The sequence below is a fragment of the Callithrix jacchus genome, chromosome 4, assembly GCF_049354715.1.
Source record: "Callithrix jacchus isolate 240 chromosome 4, calJac240_pri, whole genome shotgun sequence".
NCBI lineage: Eukaryota > Metazoa > Chordata > Mammalia > Primates > Cebidae > Callithrix > Callithrix jacchus.
The window spans coordinates 2,897,061-2,912,671 of NC_133505.1; the positions used below are offsets into that span (position 1 = coordinate 2,897,061).

Here is a 15,611-nt window from a genome sequence, read left to right on the forward strand (position 1 = left end):
TCCACTAGTGGGTTTAGGAAGAAAGGAAAGAAAGAAGGATATGAACTTGTGCTTCAGTCTGGTTGGACCAATTTATACTTGCATGGACAGTATTTCAGAAATCTACAGTGGGAGTAGAGGAGGTGAATACGATATTAATGTTTTAAATGGTATATCCTTACATACAAGTGAATCATCTTCAAAAACATTCATTAACCATTTTATTTTCTTCCGTGAATTCATCATACATGATTTTTGCTTCTTTTTTTTCTACTTCTCTTTTTAAATCAAATATATAATTTTATGTCATTAATTAGTAATTTATTTATTAGTGATAAAAACAATTACTATGTCAAATGATGTACTCAGTGATTACTATTTACAAGATAATTTTTAATCATTTTACTGAAACAAACTCATATTCATCACAACTTTGTGATTTTTTTTTTTAAATTGGTATTGTTAACGCACAAGTCTTAATTAATTGAAAATACCCTTTCTAAGGTACCTCAATTCTGCTTAGAGTTTGTATTAGAAATCTACAACGTTTCATTAATTCATTTAACAATAGTTATTGTTTGCTTACTCTTGCGCTGGGGTAAAATATGATCACTCAAATATAATCTCTGTCCTGTAGTTACAGGGAGAGTGGTCTAAGTCAAATATAGTTACTTAATAGCAGAAATTCCGTCCTCAAAGCTTCCCCTGGTCACCAGTTCTGAAGTGACTGACATGAAATGAGGTGGCTCCTGAGTCTCTGAAGAACGAATGTAAGGGGTAGTGGGTGACTCAGAGTGTAAGAAAAAATGAAATATACTTGCCCCACTCAAAGGAACAAATATCATTGTTTCATTCAGTATTGTGGAAAGTTCCCCTGATGGTAGTTTTGTGCTGACCGAAGGTATTTTTAATTTTGTGAAGAAACATGGGTAAGAGTAAAAAAAGCCCTTTCCAAAAAAGCTGAGAAGTAGGACATTTTATTGGGAGGAAAAAAGCACCAACATTCTTCAGGTAGAAAGGAAAACTTTCCCCTCCAAAATTCAGCACCAAATATCAAAAAGCACACAAACTCTTACCAGTGTAAGATCCATCCTCCCTCCCTCCCTTCCTTCCTTCCTTTGCCTGCCTTCCTTCCTTCCTTCTTCCTTCCTTTTCCTTCCTCTCCCTCTCTCCCTTCCTTCCCTCCTTCCTCCCTTGTTTCCTTCCTTCCTTCCTTTTTCTTTTTTTTGTGACAGGGTCTTATTCTGTTGCCCAGGCTGGAGTGCAATGGCAGAATCAGGGCTCACTGGCTCACTGTGGCCTCGAGGCCTCCTGGGCTCCCGCAATCCTCCGCCTCCACATCCTGAGTAGCTGGAACCACAGGTGCAGGCCACTACGCCCGGCTAATTTTTGCAATTTTTGTACAGATAGGGTTTCTCTATGATGCCCAGGCTGGTTTCGGAATTCTGAGCTCCAACAATCCACCCGTCTTGGCCTCCAAAGTGCTGGAATTACAAGCGTGAACCACCGCGCCCAGCCTGAGGCTTCTTTTCTTGTGGATCATTTTATAACTGAGGCTGTCAGAGCTGGAAGGGACGTTAGGGGTTTCTATTCTGCTTCCCAAGGTGGGGTTGGATGTAGCGAGGTAGCTTAGTTAAGAGACACAGTTAGGACCACGCAAGCTGACTCCCGCCCCAGGGGGTTGCCCGCGCACCCCCACAGGCCCTTCCCAGCGCGCGCAGCAGCTGGACTGAGCCAATCTTGTGCTAGACACAAAAAGCATTTCTTTCACTGACCTGGTCAAAGCCAGAGGAGCGCCATCGGGGCGCCTGCGCACCTTTAATTTTTGTTAAAACAAAACAAAATACGTTCTCACCTGCTGCCGATTGATCATAGCCTGATCAGTACCGACTCCTAGAGAGAGCGACAAAGGAGAAAGTAACAGGAGAAAGGAGGGCAGCTCCTGGCTCCCGGGCAAATTACAGAAGCCAATGAAAAGGAATCGCGAGTCAGGTTCCTGGTACGTCACAGAAAACAGGAGTGGAAGGTGAACGTTTAGATCAGGTCGGGAAACAAATCAACCCCTCGAATGCAGAACAAAGCGGCGGAAGGACCCGGCGAGGGGCCCAGTGTGTCTCTAGGGCAAGCAGGGCGGCCAGCTGGAGCCGGGTCCACAAGATAGCGGGTGATTTGTGTCTACCAACGAATGCCGGCACTGGTTCAACCTATTACTGAGTATTTGCCAGTAACTTCACTACTCTAAGTGACATCCGTTATTTTTATGGTGGTTGTGAAATGTGCCTTAATTAAGACACCTGACTCAGACTGTAGCTATGAGGATTCAACCAGGAAAAAAACGATTAGATCGTGTTGCTACAAGACTCACTGGGAGCACTACACAGAGGAAGAAATTCAATTTATCAGGGCTTCATGCGACGAGGTGGCCGAGTGGTTAAGGTGATGGACTGCTAATCCATTGTGCTCTGCACGCGTGGGTTCGAATCCCATCCTCGTCGGTAGTTCGGTGACCCTTTTGTTCCGGGAATCACAAATGATGTGGTAACCACTTTATTTGGCAAATTCATTCCCTAGTCACCAACCGTTTCGACAGTTCTCTCTAATCTTTCCCGTTCTCTGCTTCTTTAGTAACACTTGTCTTGTCTGTGAATGTAATTTGTTTGTCGATTTATGTTTCATTCTTACGCAAATTTTCATTCCTGCACAAGTTTGCTTAGTAGGATTCCCCACTGAGGAAAAATTGAAGATGTAATTGACGGCCAGAGAAAAACACCGCCCAAGAAATGCAAAGGTCCTTAGAAAATCATAAAGCGTGATTTTCACACACAACATTGTATATATTGAGCCGCATGGGTTACTTCAGGCATTTTCAGCCTGATTGTATATCTCTACTGAAATATTCATTTACTATCTCAATGCTAACGTTTAAAGCAACCATTATTGTCTACGGATCCCTGTCTTTGAAAAAGGCGGGAGAGTGTCGCTTAGAGATATAATAAAACTTACAGACATTCCATGGAACATTCCCAGTTAGGGCTGAGGCATTTCCCAGCTACTCCGGAGGCTGAGGCAGAAGAATTGCCTGAACCCAGGAGGTGGAGGTTGCAGTGAGCTGAGATCGCGCCGTTGCACTCCAGCCTGGGAAACAAGAGTGAAACTCCATCTCAAAACAAAACAAAACAAAACAAAAGAGAAAGTGATTGGGAATCCTGGATTCTTATAAACTCAGTGAACTTGGTTTATTGTAGATTTTCTGGGTAACTACTGGCAGTTTATAAATTGGACTTCATAAATATTCAATATTTAATGAATTTGTAGGGATTAATGGTGTTGAGCTTTGTGTGATTTGAGAATATGGCTCTTTTGATTTTTTTAATAGTGAATGACAATTTTAAAGTTTCTAAGTTAGAGATCTTAAGTTGGATCACTGGCTTCAAAGCATTATTAGCTTTTGACACCATGTGATGGCTCATGCCTGTACTCCCAACACTCTGGGAGGCCAAGGCAGTGGATCACCTGATATCAGGACTTCCAGACCAACCTGGCCAGCCTGGCTAAACCCTGTCTCTACTAAAAATACATAAATTAGCAAGGTGTTGTGGCACATGCCTGAAATCCAGCTACTCAGGAAGCTGAGGCAGGAGAATTGCTTGAACCCAGGACAGCAAGGTTGCAGTGAGCTGAGATGGCACCACTGCATTTCAGCCTGGGTGACAGAGTGAGACTCTGTCTCAAAAAAAAAAAAAAAGCATTATTATGCTGACTAGATTGCTCTAGTTCGGTGGTTCTTACAAGTGTGGTCTCTGATGCCTATAAGCCCAGCACTTTGGGAGGCTGAGGCAGGTGGATCAGGAGGTCAGGAATTCGAGAGGAGCCTGGCCAACATGGTGAAACCCCATCTCTACTAAAAATACAAAAATTAGCAGAGTGTGGTGGCACCTGCCTGTAATCCCAGCTATTCAGGAGGCTGAGGCGAGAGAAGCATTTGAACCCAGGAGGTGGAGGTTTTGTGAGCTGAGATCAAGCCACTGCATTCTAGCCTGGGCAACAGAGCAAGACTCCATCTAGGGGGAAAAAAAAAAAAGGAAAGAAAGAAAAAAAAAAGTGTGGTCTCTGGAACAATAACATCATTATCACCTGGAAAAAAAAGCACTCTATGTCTGAGGTTCAGCAATTTGTGCTTTAACAAGCTCTGCAGGTGATTGATGCTAAAGTTTGACACCACTGCCCTAGTTTTGTTTTGTCTACACCTCCCCTTCTAAAACACGGTTGATCTAGATTCTGTCTGATTTGGTAAAATCAGATCTCTCTCAGGATCCGCTTTTCTCTCATCATTGCAACGTCGGCATCAGCGTCTATCCTGCCAGGATTAATCCCTCCAACCCCTGCACTGTCGGGGCCCACGGAGCAGTAATGCGGTAGTAAAGACACTAGCCAAAGACCACCCGGAACAAACCAAAATCAGATTCAACACATAGAAGAAGTGACAGGACACTCCGGAGCCACCGGGAAATGCAGTTCAACAGGAGGCTGAGAGAACCGTTTTTGTAAGGTTTGGGTTCCCACTGGAGGATTCCGAGGAGTCTAAGAGAAGCGGGACCAGTCCTGGGTCGCTTGGGGTTTCTGAGTAGCGGGGATTAGCTGGGGACAGCGTTTTCACGAGGAGAGCGTGCTCTTCGGTATCCCTAGGAATACCGAAGTACCAAGTACCCAGTACCGAAGATGGGTGTGGCAAAGCGAGTCTGAACTCGTAAAAAGGCAGCAGGTGCTCCAGGGGGGGACAGTGCGACATTTGGCAGCTGCTGCAGGATCTTGGAAAAAGCGTTTCCTGTTAACTGCCTCTGGCGTTACCGGTAACAGCGGGGCTGCGGGTGTGGTTTTTGGTTTTGTTTCTGTTTTTGTTTTTGTTTTTTGTTGTTATTTCAGTCAGAGCAGATTTCCTTTCTTTTCGTGGTGACAGGTTTTCACTTTTCCCAACGCTCAGGAAACCGTCCTCCGGCTCAGAGGGGTGGGAAGTTCCCGGAACGCAGTTGCTCCCCCGGCCTGAGGTCGGGTTGGCGGTGGAATTGCCAGGTAAGATACGGAGCACACAATTAAATTTTAATTTCAGATAAAGGAAGAACAAAATTTTGCATACGACTCTCGCAACGCTACTTGGTGACACCCCGCGTCCGCGAGCCGTGCCGGGCAAAGCAGAGGGAGGAGCACTTTCCGAGGCCAGAGAACGCTTCCCACGCTGCCTTTCCACCCGGGAACCCTAAGACAGGGTCCGTTTCTGGGGTCTCCAGGGCTCAGCCCAACCCGAGTCACAAAAAAGAGTAAATTAAATTACAATGTGAGAACTCTTTCGTTTTGAAACATAATGTTCTCATTCCTTGGAATTAAATATATCATTAAGCTGGAAAGGAGCTTTTCTCAGAAAAGGAGAGAAATGAGCAGTTACTGGAGAGGAAAACGCAAAACTAGACTCCCAGGTCTGGTTGAGTCCTAAACTCACACCCCCAGATCCCAAACGCTATAATAAATCCTTTTTTATATTTATTTAGGATTAGCTGCCTCCGAAATACCTGGTGTACTGAAATGAACGGGCTGCCTCGGAAAGAGTTTCTGGCGAACATGGAAGTTGCTTTGCTGTCTGCCACCAAGCATCGCTTGTCCGCATCACCTCAGGAGACGTTAGGAAGAGCCAGGTTTGGGCTGAGGGAAAAGAAACGAGCACAGGTCCCCACTTCTGTTCCTGGTAAGGAAGGGGCAACCAAAGGAACTGGCAGTCAGCTGTAAGGTCGCTGTCACACATTTCTGCTGGAGAGGGCAAATTCGCTTATCGTTTATCACAATTTAAAAGTAGATCTCAAAGTTCAAAGATAGACTCACGATATGAACGGATTTTCATCGAAGTTGCCAAGGTGATTCACCGAATCCTTTAGCGGGGAAAGGAAGGTCTTTTCAACAAATGGTGATGTAACAATTGGACAACAGCCATGCGCAAAAAAAAAAAAAAAAAAAAAAAAAAAAGGATGAATCTCCGTCCTCAACCCACAATGTATTAAAAAATTAACTCTCAATGGCTCATAGACCAAAATAAAACCTAAAACTAAATCTACAACTCTAAGATTTCTAAAGGAAAACTTCAGAGAAAATCCTTATGACTTTGTTAGACAAGGATTTTAAAATAGGACACAAAAACATAAATCACAAAAGAAAAATTAATAATTTGACTGTCAGAAATTAATAATTTGACTTCTGTTCTTCGAAAGGTACTTTAATAGAAATGGACAAGTCTCAGACTCAGAGAAATCATATGTAAAGATTTTGCACAACAGGAAAACAATTCCATTCCCCAATAAAAATGGGGAAAACATTTGAATTACACTTCAACAGAAATGATATGCAGATAGCCAATAAGCACATCAAAAAAACCTCAATCTCATTAGTCATTAGGAAAATTGAAAACCATGCCTATTACATGCCTATTAGGAAAATTTAAAACTACATGCCTATTACAATGGCAGAACTTAAAAAATTTTTTTAAACCTGTTAATATTAAGTGTTGATGATGATATGGAACAATTGAAATTCTCATACTTCGCCAGTGAAAATGCAAAAATAGTATGGCCACTGGGAAAAACAGTTTGATAGGTTTTTTAAAAAAAATTAATTTAAGGATATTTTTACTTCATGACCCAACAATCCTCCTTCTAGATATTTACTCAAAAAATTGAAAACATGTCCAGCTGTAGACGAATGTTTATAGCAGTTTTATTTACAATTGCCATAACTGGAAACAATCCAAATGTCTATCACCCAGTGAATAGATAAGCATATTGTGATACGTGCATGCAATGGAATATTACTCAGCAGCATAAAGAACAAACCAGATACGTGCCTCATAAATGAGTCTCAAAAGCAATAAGCCAAGTGAAAGAAACTAGAAGCCAGACTTAACCGCTTATACGGTATGATTCTATTCCAGATTAGGCAAAAGATAAAGTAAAAACATCACATTAGTAATTGTTAGGCTGGGAGTGGAGGGAAAGGTTGACTAAGGAGAAGTGAGGGGCCGGGCGCGGTGGCTCAAGCCTGTAATCCCAGCACTTTGGGAGGCCGAGGCGGGTGGATCATGAGGTCAAGAGATTGAGACCATCCTGGTCAACGAGGTGAAACCCCGTCTCTACTAAAAATACAAAAAATTAGCTGGGCATGGTGGCGCGTGCCTGTAATTCCAGCTACTCAGGAGGCTGAGGCAGGAGAATTGCCTGAACCCAGGAGGCGGAGGTTGAGGTGAGACAAGATGGTGCCATTGCACTCCAGCCTGGGTTACAAGAGCGAAACTCCGTCTCAAAAAAAAAAAAAAGAGAAGTGAGGAAGAATGTTGGGGTCATGCTGGAAATGTATATCTTGTTATTCTAGAGATCTTTACATGACTATATGTGTTTGCCAAAACTCATCCAACTACATACAAAAAGGTAAATTGTACTATATGGAAATTAAACTTCAATAAAGTGACTTTTTAAAAAGTACATATCATCATTTGGCTATTCCACTTTTAAAACTCCATTCTACAGAAATATCTGCATAAATTCAACAAGGTATGCACAGAGCATGAAAGAATGTTCAAGGCAGCAGTCTTTGAAACAGAGGGTTGGTGCAAGTTTGGTGAAACAAATGACGATGTACCAACTTAATTCTGCTACAATATAACCAGTGGTGACTTCCTGTAACTGCTTTCACTGGCTGATCACTGCTATGGTGGTGGTAGCAATGCCTGTAACCACAAATGCACATAAAATTAAAAGATATTATTTTGTTCAGTATTCTGCAATATAATTGAAAAACCTGGTTGCAACGTATTTCTAGAAAATATACCAAAAAAACCTTTAGAAGAAATGGAAAATCACACATACCAATTACAACAGAACAAATAAAAGTTGACGACAGACTGCCCAACCTGAAAAAACATCAGACATAATAGCTTCCCAGATAAAATTTTAAAACCCATTATAAAACAGATCATTTAAATGCATTAAAAACAGTTCCAGAACATAAAAAGTGATGGGAATATTCTACTTTTTCAGAAACAATTATTTTTGTTGTTGTCAAGACAGAGTCTTGCTCTGTTGCCCAGGCTGGAGTGCAGTGGTGCGATCTTGGCTTACCACAACCTCCGTTTCCCGGGTTCGACCCATTCCCCTGCCTCAGCCTCCCTAGTAGCTGGAACTACAGGTGCATGCCACCATGCCCAGCTAATTTTTGAATTTTATTACAGACAGGGTTTCACTATGTTGGCCAAGCTGGTTTCGAACTCCTGACCTCGTGATCCACCCACCTCAGCCTCCCAAAGTGCTGGGATTATAGGTGTGAGCCACCGCACCCAGCTTTTCAGAAACAATTCTAACAATAATCTCAAAACTGAAGATAATTACCAATAGGAAAACCCCAGTTTTTATTCTTTCTTATGGGGAATCCTAAATAAAATGGGAGCAAACAGAATCCAGCATCACACTAAAGAAATCAATAATTCACAATTACGAAATGGAGATAAGCATAAGTATTGTTTACGAGCGACATCTTTAGACATAATTCACCATATTAGCATATGTGAGGAGAAAAAGCATGAAAGGGTTTAAGTAAATGCGGAAATGGCATTTTCTTGCATTAAGATCCATTTTTTTTGGTAATAATTCTGGAAACTTTTAATAAAAGAAGATCGCTCCTTACGATCTTCTTTTGGTCATCATCCTGCTTTTCAGGGAATACATTATATGCATTGTCTTTGAAATTAGCAACAAGTTAGAAAGATGTCTACTTTCATGACAAATATTTTGTAGTGTTCTGGGTTAGTGAGAATCATTTAAAAACATAATTTTAAAAAAGAAGGAGATAAAATGTGGGAATTTGAAAAGTTCCTCTTTAAAGTGTCCTTTCTTGCTAAAGAATAAGTCATAAATGTGCTAATCACTCTGTTAAGCCCTGTCCTATGTAGTGTTAAACATGCCAGGTGTACAGGCATGTAGTACAGTCTTTGTCCTCTTACTGTAACCAAATACCCATGCTGAATGTGCTCACAGGCATGTCCCAGCTCTCCATTGCTTTTACCTGTTTAAAAAAGTTTTCCGTTGTTTGCCAATCCGGTTTTAGTTTAAATTGTAAGGTCTAGCTCCAGCCAACAGAAATCAGACACAGCAGTAAGGATGAACCCAAATGCATAAGGGATAAATAGGTCTGCTTTCCCTCGTTTGTTGTACTCTTGTGGAAAAATGGCTAGTGAGAGTATCTTTCCTGCAGCCCAGGAAGTAAAAATTGGTGCTAAAAAATCCTTTGTCTCAGTGCTAATTTTTCTTGGCAGCACCAAGCATCTGTTTCCAATACAAAATTATCATTAGATTAGATATGTGCAACTATGCTAGGATTTATTTATAAAATTAAATGTGTTTACAGAAATAAATATATCACTTGCCTTCCTACCACAACACACAATAGAAGAAAAGACCCGTTTACAATAGCAACAAAGGAGATAAAATATTGACAAATAAATTTAGAAGGAAATCACAAGACTAATATAAAGAATACGTCATCAATTTTCTCTACAAGTTAGTCTACATATTTAATACGATGCCAATACAAATTAAAATAGAATTTTGTTTTCAAAACAAAACGCTTGATTGAATATAAACCCTTCATCGTATTCCTCCTTCACTAAAGAAAGAAACTCACGATTCTGCTGCTGCCCTGGCTCCAGGATTACCTCAATGCCCCTTCCCACCTCCAGAGAGAAGCAGAGAATCTACAGTTTGCTGCATTGAGGAAAATACATCATTCTGGACCAACAGTTTATATTTTTTCACAAACAATCTAAAGTTTATATGGAAAATAACATTAGTAGCCAAGAAAATTAAGAAAAGAATAATAAGGAAAACATACACCTTTTTGGGTATTTAGACATATTTTAAGCTACAGCAAATAAAACATCTTAATACAAATAGAATAGAAAGTCCAGAAGCAGGCACAAGTATTTAGGCATTTGATAAAGTTGACATTTCAAAGCAGTGGAGAAAAGATGAGTTAGGCTATAAAAGTTACCGTAACATCTAGATAGATATCTGATGAAAATAGAGCATAATCCACAACTCACATCTCACAATCGGGGGTTCAAAATTTAAATAAAAAAAAGAAAAGCCCACAGAAGCACTAAAAAAAAATAAATAAATAAGTAAAAAGAAAGTATTTTTAAAAATAGTTTTGGCACAGGCCGGGCGCGGTGGCTCAAGCCTGTAATCCCAGCACTTTGGAAGGCCGAGGAGGGTGGATCACGAGGTCAAGAGATCAAGACCATCCTGGTCAACATGGTGAAACCCCGTCTCTACTAAAAATACAAAGATTAGCTGGCCACGGTGGCGCATGCCTGTAATCCCAGCTACTCAGGAGGCTGAGGCAGGAGAATTGCCTGAACCCAGGAGGCGGAGGTTGCAGTGAGCTGAGATCGCGCCATTGCACTCCAGCCTGGGTAACAAGAGCGAAACTCCGTCTCAAAAAAAAAAAAAGAAAGAAAAGAAAAAAGAAAAAAGGAAAGACAGAAAGAAAGAAAAGATCGCTGAAGTCCATCAACTCTAGGCTCCAGCTCGTTATGAAAAGTGGAAAGTACGTGCTGGGGTACAAGTGAACTCTGAAAACGATCAGACAAGACAAAGCGAAATTGATCATTCTCGCTAACAACTGCCCAGCTTTAAGGAAGTCCAAAATAGAGTACTACACAATGCTGACCAAAATTGGTGCCCGTCACTACAGCAGCAATAATATTGAAGTGGACACAGGATGCGGAAAATACCACCGAGAATGCACACCGGCTACCGTTGGTCCAGGTGATGCTGATGTCGTTAGAGGCGTGCCAGCACAGACTGGTGAAAAGTAATCCATGCAAAAATTTCCTTTAATAAAACTTGCCAGAGCTTGTTGTTTTTTTTAATGTTAATACTACAATAATATACCATTTTTTACCTATTAGATTGCCAAAGATGAAAAAGTTTGATGAAGGTGGGAGGGAAAATAACTTTCAGATACTGTTAGAGAGCTGTAACTTTTTATAACTACGTTAAAGGGCAATCTAGCAGTATGTATATATTTTTAAAAATTATAAAATGTATTATGCTTTTAACACAAACTTTAAAGATCTGGAACAATAGAAACTCTACAGATTTCAGAAATCTTTTTGTTTTTTCAACTAAAAATCTCTAAACACACCAATGTCCCATTCCAAGATATTGCACAACATTCTGAATACAAAACCCTTGATTGTATTCCTCCTTCACTAAAGGAAAGTAGGGGTCTTTTGTTTGTTTGTTTTTACTTTTTATTTTTATTTTTCAGAGCCAGTGAGGGATAAGTAGACATCTTAGCAAAGGTGACAGGTGAGCCTTCAATACTAAAGATCCTAAGTGCAAACCTCTGAAAAGAGAATATATTTTCTTCCAAGACCCCTCACACCTTAATAATAAAATAGTAATAATAATAATGGCACACACCTGAACAGCGCGGACTCCCGCAGGCGCTTTCCACGCAGGATTTCATAGAATCCTGAACCGCCCTTGGGAGGTGATGCCCGCCTAGGGTCGCGCTGCAGAGAGCGGCTGAGCTGAGGTTTCCCGGGACTGTTTCCACAGCCCATGCTCTGAACGATCACACAGTGAAGTGTTTCAGACGCCAGCATCTTAAATTATTTCCCCCAAAGCGCAAGGGAGACACAATCGTGTTTGAGCGTTTTGTTCGAGGCTGGTGGGGGTGAGGGTGGGGTGGGATGTGAAACCCACGGTGTCAAAAAATTAAAAGCGGACCAAAGCTTCTGATACCAGAAGCCGCTTTAAGGACCCAATTTCCCAAAAATCAACCCCAAAGCTGTGAAACGAAGTTTGCTCAGTGAGCGGTTAGGGAGCGCCCGGAGGGGGAGCTTGGATTCCTAACCAGCTCCACGCGCGGCCCTGCGGCCCTGTCCCCGGCCACAGCCTCCACCTCCACCCAACCAGCTGTCCCTCTTTGCGGCCGCGAGGGCGTCGGGGACCCAGTCCTGCCCACCGTCTCCTACAGAACCACACTTCCCTGGACGCAAGGAAGAAGAGAGCCAAGAAGGGTAAGGGGTAAATTACAGGGAATGTGGGCGCTGCTGACATCGTTAATGCCATTCTCGCCGCGCTGGGCCGCGCACTGTGCGTTTCTGAAATTATCAGTATATGATGCCATATCCCAGGAAAGCTGCCTGAGTCCTCCCTTTTGTTGAGCGCCCTTGGATTCATTCTGTGGATAAACCAACTGTTAGGACAGGAAATGGAAATATTTGGAATATTCAAAGCTGTGCGGGGGTGTGGGGGACGTTAGGGTAGACGGTGACCAGGGGAGTTTCCAACATTTTCCCGTCTTGAGATCTGGAGCACAGCAGGGCCATAATTTTCCACCCACTTGTGATCGGTGCCAAGTAGCTTTTGGACATTCCAAGACCACAGATGTTTCTCTCAATCCTCCCACTCTGTTAAAATCCGTTGGGGAGGCCGGGCGCGGTGGCTCAAGCCTGTAATCCCAGCACTTTGGGAGGCCGAGGCGGGTGGATCACGAGGTCAACAGATCGAGACCATCCTGGTCAACATGGTGAAACACCGTCTCAACTAAAAATTACAAAAAATTAGCTGGGTATGGTGGCGCGTGCCTGTAATCCCAGCTACTCAGGAGGCTGAGGCAGGAGAATTGCCTGAACCCAGGAGGCGGAGGTTGCGGTGAGCCGAGATCGCGCCATTGCGCTCCAGCCTGGGTAACAAGAGCGAAACTTCGTCTCAAAAAAAAAAAAAAAAAATCCGCTGGGGAGCGAAGCTGACTTGCTCGCGCCAGAAACGCGAAGGAGCTGGATGCAAGACGGGCCCAGTGGAAGCTGAGCCAGTGCTGGAGCACCCCCCGAGGTTTGGAAGGATCTTGGGATTAAGAGCCCTGACCCAGTCCTCCAAGGGAGGCCTGTCCTGTAGCTGAAGGAACTCCTTTTCGAGTCGCTAATGAATCAGTGCTCACTTGTTATTTTGCCCAAGTTTAAATTTTTAAAAAAATTTTTAAGATTGTGGTTGCCTTAAAAAAATTAAATTACAAACATTCCTAAAATTCTTCCTTTATCATCACTTTTTGGAGAATACAAAACTGTCATAAACCTGGAGTTAATAAAACCCTAAAATATTTTTTATTTTTCCGTCTTCTGGCACTGCCTGTCTGCCCTTGGTGAGGATCTTTATATGGCTTAGAAGATTTTACTGTCATGGGCCAGGCTGTACCTTTTCAAAGGTTTATATTGGTTGATAATCCAGTGCTGAAGGCTGGGAGCCAGTATTTCCACGGAGATAAGAATGCCTTACATGAATTACATTAAACCTAGACCCTTGCCGATTTGTCTTCGTGTTTTGAGACAATTCTCAGACAAAACGTCTGCCTCTCAGTAAAACTGTGGTGAGAAACAAGCCGCACATTATTCTTACCCTCTCTCAGTTGATCGTTCAGCCGTAAATCTTTAGACGTTTTCCACTATTTTTATCTCCCCCAGTTTCATTCAGAATGTTCTCTTTATCTGGGGTTTGCATGCAGGTCTTCCGGATTGTGGATGGCAGTTGCTCTCTTAGGCAGACACCACGTTCCCTTTTGTCATCTCCCGAGTGTTGGCAAGCCTTTGCTTGGTTGTAGATGTTCTGAAGTGTTAATTTATCCTAACTGGCTTGAAATGAGCAGATGATTAAATAAGAAGGTAGCTGATCCATCAAAGAAAAGTCACATCATCACACAACTTGTGTTAGAGACTGAGAATTCATTCAACGAATGTTACTCACTCTTCAAATTGTTCCACTAGTGGAATTTGATTTTTAAGTGGTGATAGCATAGCTTGTCCAACAAAGGCTTGGGAGATCCTTGACACTATCCACATTATTGTTTTTGCAACACTCTTTACTAGTTGCCTAACTAGGTAATTATTTGGAGTGGATGCTCTCTGAAAGGGAAAGAACGGCCTCTGCTATTTGGGAATCTTCCTCACCTCTCTTTTTCTAAAAGCTAATTTTCTTTAAAAATAATTCCTGTTCAATTTTACCCATGCCCAAGACTGTTCTGATGAAGACAGCCCAAATGAAGATTCAGCTTTAAACAACTGAAGATCAAAGAATTGGGCATTAAACAATGGGGCATCCAATCTTTTCTGGCCTGTTTATTCTTCTCTCCTTTCCATATCAACGTAAGACTGCATCAGTATCGTATTATGTCAGCCAAGGAAAGTTTCTGATATTTCTCTTTCCAGTTAAGGATCATCTGGAAAGACTAGGTGTGTGTGTGTGTGTGTGTGTGTGTGTGTGTGTGTGTGTGTGTGTGTTAAAAGAGGAAGCAGATAGCATGCTTGGATGTTGGATTTATGGATGTTGGTGATGTTGGATTTATTTCCCCCACTCATGCCCTATTATAATGATAGTCACATTTTAAAACATCAATACACTTTCTGTTTTGTAGAGAACTTTTAGGTTCACAGCAAAATTAAGCTGATGGTACAGAGATTTCCGCCATATCCCCTGTTCCCATACTAGCCACAACCTCCTGCATTATCAGTATCTCCCACCAGAATGGTACACTGGTTACAATCAATGAGTCTCTACAGGCATAATTACCACTAAAGGTGCACTTTTACATTAGCATTAACTCTTGATATTGTACATTTTGACGAGTATATAACGACATATATCTACCATTATAGTTTCATATATATTATATAGTGTCTATATCATATAGTATCATAAGGAATAGTTTCACTGCCCTAAAAATCCTCTGTGTTCTGCCTGTTTATCCCTTCCTCCCCTCTAAACCCTGGAAACACTGAACTTTTTGCGATCTCAATTGTTTTGCGTTTTTCAAAATGTTACCTGGTTGGAATCGTAAGTATGCAGCTTTCTCAGATTCCCTCTTTCATTCAGCAACGTGCATCTAAGTCTCCTCCATGATTTTCGTGGCTTGACAGTTTTTCTTTTTGTTCAGTGCTGAATAATATTCCATCGTCTGGATATGTCAGTTTATTTATCCACTCATCTATTGAAGGACAGTTCAGTTGCTTACAAATTTTGGCAATTACAAATAAAGCTGCTATTAACATTCATGTGGATGTTTTTGTATGGGCAGAAGTTTTGGGTAAGTACTAAGGAATGTGACTGCTGGATAATATGGTTAGAGTGTATTTAATTTTGTAAGATTCTGCCAAATTGTATTTTGTATACCTTTCAGGAATGAAGGAGAGTTCCTGTTGTTTCATATTCTTGCTGGAATTTGGTGTTGTCAGTATTCTGGATTTTGGCTATTTTAATAGACGTGTAGTGGCGTCTCATTGTTGTTTTAACTTTTTGAATGAGCCCTTTTTACAATTTAATTTTCTCTCCTTTTTAGTATATCAATTATACTTCTGTATTTTTTAAGTGGTTCCCCTGGAGCTTGATGCATTTATAACTAACACACCTTTTTTTTTTCCGATGGAGTTTCACTCTTGTTGCTTAGGCTGGAGTGCAATGGCGCGATCTCAGCTCACTGTAACCTCCGCCTCCTGGGTTCAAGCAATTCTCCTGCCTCGGCCTCCCAAGTAACTGGGATTA

General features: G+C 41.7%; 1 long non-coding RNA gene, 1 other non-coding gene and 1 pseudogene across 2 annotated transcripts; 2 read left to right on the plus strand and 1 right to left on the minus strand.

Annotated features, from left to right (window-relative positions):
• Positions 1-503: 503 nt before the first annotated feature.
• LOC128931904 (uncharacterized) lies at positions 504-5,955 on the minus strand. Its single transcript, XR_008480979.2, has 3 exons — positions 5,851-5,955; positions 5,544-5,673; positions 504-4,040 (listed from the first exon to the last, which is right to left on the minus strand). It is a non-coding gene; the product is annotated as an uncharacterized LOC128931904 (long non-coding RNA).
• Positions 2,393-2,474, plus strand: TRNAS-GCU (transfer RNA serine (anticodon GCU)). Its single transcript has one exon. It is a non-coding gene; the product is annotated as a tRNA-Ser (tRNA).
• Positions 5,956-8,508: 2,553 nt separating the features above from the next.
• LOC108591044 (large ribosomal subunit protein eL30-like) lies at positions 8,509-11,723 on the plus strand (annotated as a pseudogene).
• Positions 11,724-15,611: the final 3,888 nt, after the last annotated feature.